This window comes from Triticum aestivum, unplaced genomic scaffold, assembly GCF_018294505.1.
Source record: "Triticum aestivum cultivar Chinese Spring unplaced genomic scaffold, IWGSC CS RefSeq v2.1 scaffold312403, whole genome shotgun sequence".
Taxonomy (NCBI): Eukaryota; Viridiplantae; Streptophyta; class Magnoliopsida; order Poales; family Poaceae; genus Triticum; species Triticum aestivum.
In genome coordinates this window covers 1-3,481 of record NW_025227992.1, presented here as the reverse complement: position 1 = coordinate 3,481, position 3,481 = coordinate 1, and the positions used below count along the sequence as shown (strand labels likewise).

General features: G+C 46.9%; 1 pseudogene; it reads left to right on the top strand.

Annotated features, from left to right (window-relative positions):
• Nucleotides 1–12: 12 nt before the first annotated feature.
• Nucleotides 13–3,475, top strand: LOC123172922 (disease resistance protein Pikm1-TS-like; annotated as a pseudogene).
• Nucleotides 3,476–3,481: the final 6 nt, after the last annotated feature.

Sequence of the window (3,481 nt, the reverse complement as noted above, 5' to 3'; positions counted from 1 at the left end):
TTGTATAGGTACATGGTCATAATTGATGATATTTGGCATGGTGGAGAATGGGAAACAATCAGAAGATCTCTTCCACTGAATACTCTGGGCAGCAGAATTGTCACAACAACTCGTATTAATGCTATAGCTGAGAAGTGGCGTGATGATTTTGATGCCTTGATCTATAAAATGGACACTGAATGGGATTATGTTCGTGAAATATGGGCCTACATAATTGGTGAGGAAGATGTTGCCGCTGGGATGGTAGCAAAGTTTGACATGGTTGCCGCAGATTTTGATTGTGACCATCCTGTTGTGCACATGTGCGGTGGTATGCCATTAGCACTAGTCTGTATGTTTTCAGCGTTGGCAAAGGAGCAAGAACAACAAGGGCTGCATGTAAAGAAGGCAAGTGATGTACAAGATAGGATTTGGGAAAAAGTAAAGCGAAATGGAATCCAGAATACTCCAGGTTTTGAACCATTGGTCGAGAGTTTGCAGCTGGGCTACATCCATCTTCCTCATCATATGCTGAAGACTTGCCTTTTGTACTGCTGTATATACCCTGAGGGTCGGGAGATTAAAAGGGGTCATTTGATGAGGAGATGGACCGCAGAAAGATTTGTCTGTAAAGAGGAGATAGCAAAAGGTTATTTTGAAGAGCTTGTTAACAGGGGATTGATTCCGTTTGTAAAGAAAAGATACAGTCAGAACTATGGCAAATACAGAGTGCACCCCGTGATGCGAAATTTCCTTAGATGCAAACTCCGAGAAGACAATTTCATTACATGCAGTTCTGATATTCCAGCGTCATATGCCTGCCGAATCCGTTTGCTCTGTATCGATGAGGATCCGATGTCAGACTCAGACTCTGTAACGGATGATGGTCCCATGTCAGAAATTGATTGGTCCCATATTCGGTCCCTTGTTGTGTTTGGAAGTGCCAGGAGAGCCCGCTTGGGACAGTTGAAATGTCTGCGTGTGTTAGATCTTCAGTTCAATGAGGGTCTTGAGAATGACGATCTGAAGGATATGTGTGGCCTATTCCGTGTGAGGCACCTGTTTGGCCTTCGTGGGAGGTTTATAAGTGAGATCCCACCAGAAATACGGGGGCTGCAGCATCTGGAGACTTTGGAAGTGAGGGGAACACGGATCACAGGCCTACCCGTTGAGATTGGAAAGCTGCAGCATTTGAAGAACCTGGACTTGAAGCAGAACGAGTATCTCAAGGAGGTGCCTAGGGTGATCCGAGACCTGCAGCATTTGGAGAATCTTTCCTTGAATACAACAGGCATCACAGAGCTACCCAGGGAGATCATCACGAGACTACCACAATTGAGGAGCCTTGACGTGAGTAGAAACCCAAAAATCACCGAGTTACCCAGTGAGATTTGGAACCTCCAGCATTTGAGGACACTGAATTTGGGTCGCACAAGGATCACACAACTGCCTCGGGAGTTGCGAACCTCCAGAATTTGGAGAGTCTGAACTTGAAGGGCACAAGTATCACAAAGCTGCCTTCGGAGATCGGCAAACTGCAGCATCTGGAATCATTGAACTTGTTCTTCTCATTGGTGAAGAGGATACCGAGGGAAATCGAAGGACTTAAGAAACTGAAGAGTTTGGTAACAGACGGTGTCACCGTATTGGCCTGGGAAGCTGCTAAGCTTTCAGGATTGTTGGGATTGCCCGAGGGTGTCTGCCAAATTTGGAAGAACAGTGATGTGGTGTCTTCGCTAGCCGGGGAGATCCTGCATTTGAGGTTCACTTAAATATTGGGCCTAACCATCGGCATGAAACAGATGCGCATCCCGTGGTGGATCAAGGATCACTTCAATGACCTCGGCACCTTGGACATCAGGGTCTGTAAGCTAGAGGAGGACGGTCTCAAGATTCTGCGGGAGATGTCCAACCTTAAGGTTCTCGTTCTGTATTTCGAAGTCGTTCCGAGAGAGCCGGTAGCCATCAGAGGTGGAGGGTTTCCCAGGCTTATGAAACTCACTATTTACAGTCGAGTGCCACGGGTGTTCTTCCAGGAAGGAGCTATGCCCATGCTTGAATGGCTTGTTATCGTGTTCCAGTTCTATGCTGGCCCACCAAATAGAGATCCTGTCGGTATCAATCATCTCACGAAACTCAGCGTAGTCGAGATTCGCTGTGAAGAGAAATGGTACAGCACAGACACCCCGTGCATCAGCGCCACAATTGACGTCCTTAGAGAAGAAGCATGGGAGCATCGCAACGATGTGTTATTTTCTGTCACTGCTTACAGTTCAGGGACTTACGCAGCGAACAAAAATAGTGCAGATATTTTGGAAGAGGTCAATGACGCTTGCAGCAGTGAGACGGGCGAGTTCGAACGAGGAGGAGAGCAGCAGCAGGGTGAGATGGAGGAAGAGGGGAGCCAGGCATAATTGCTAGCCTTGACCAGCATTCACGAAATATAATGGTAACCAGTCTCACACTCGCAATGTAGCAGCTTAACTGTCATGCTTTTCATCAATTAGGGCATGTACAATGGTTCTATCTTAGGAATACCACGTATAGGATAGATGATGACGTGGAGGAGAGACAAGTCATAAGAAAATATTGTCTTCTCTTATTTAAGTGAAGACAAGAGATGATCTTTTTTTTTTGACGGGACAAGAGATGATCTCTTAGCACTATATGTCTCACCATGTTTTTAAGAATGGCTAGTTATTGAAGATAAGACTAAGAGATGACCCATTGTAGACATGTTTTCTTGTCATCTCTAAATTACATGCAAGACTTAAAATAAGACTATCTTGTCAACCATTTTACATGCCTTATATATACGGACACTAATTTTATCACTGTTTCATCTTTCCTTCTTTTTCTGCCCTTTCCGTGGCATGCAGATGCAGGCTATGTGGCGCTTCCCCGCGTGTCTTCCATCCTAGACGTGGTGACATCGGGGCTACACAAGACACACAACACTCTTCTTCGGAAAATGCAGGCTGAGCTTTCCCTGTCGGCCTGTACTACAACACTACCGATGATTCTTGGCTGCCACCGATGATTCCTCGGCCTTTCCCTCTGCCGTCTCCAGCCAAATCTGGGAGGTCTGCTGCTGGATCTGGCATCCCACCCTACTCCTTGATTGTTTTTTTGCTAGATATGAGCGTCTTGCTATTGGATCGGGTTGTCATTTGTTCTCCTCGAGTCCGCCGGTTGGTTGGCTAGGTCATTTCGGAACCGCATGTGCTCTCCCTCGTCCCCGGTTGTCTCCCTCCTCGGCGCCCAGTTGATCACCTCTCTTTTGGATCTTCAGGTTCTCTTGTAGGCGAGGTGGTGGCCGACCTGGCTGGACGGGATGCTTGATGCATGGCTAGTCCGTGGTTGCCTGATCCTAGTGATGGCACTTCACTCGTAGTATACATGTTTTGATCCGCCGTATCTTGTGGTTGATGTTCTCCGGACGATGCTGGCAACCATCGTGGTCGGTTGTGTTCTATTTGGATCTATTTGGGATACCCAAGAC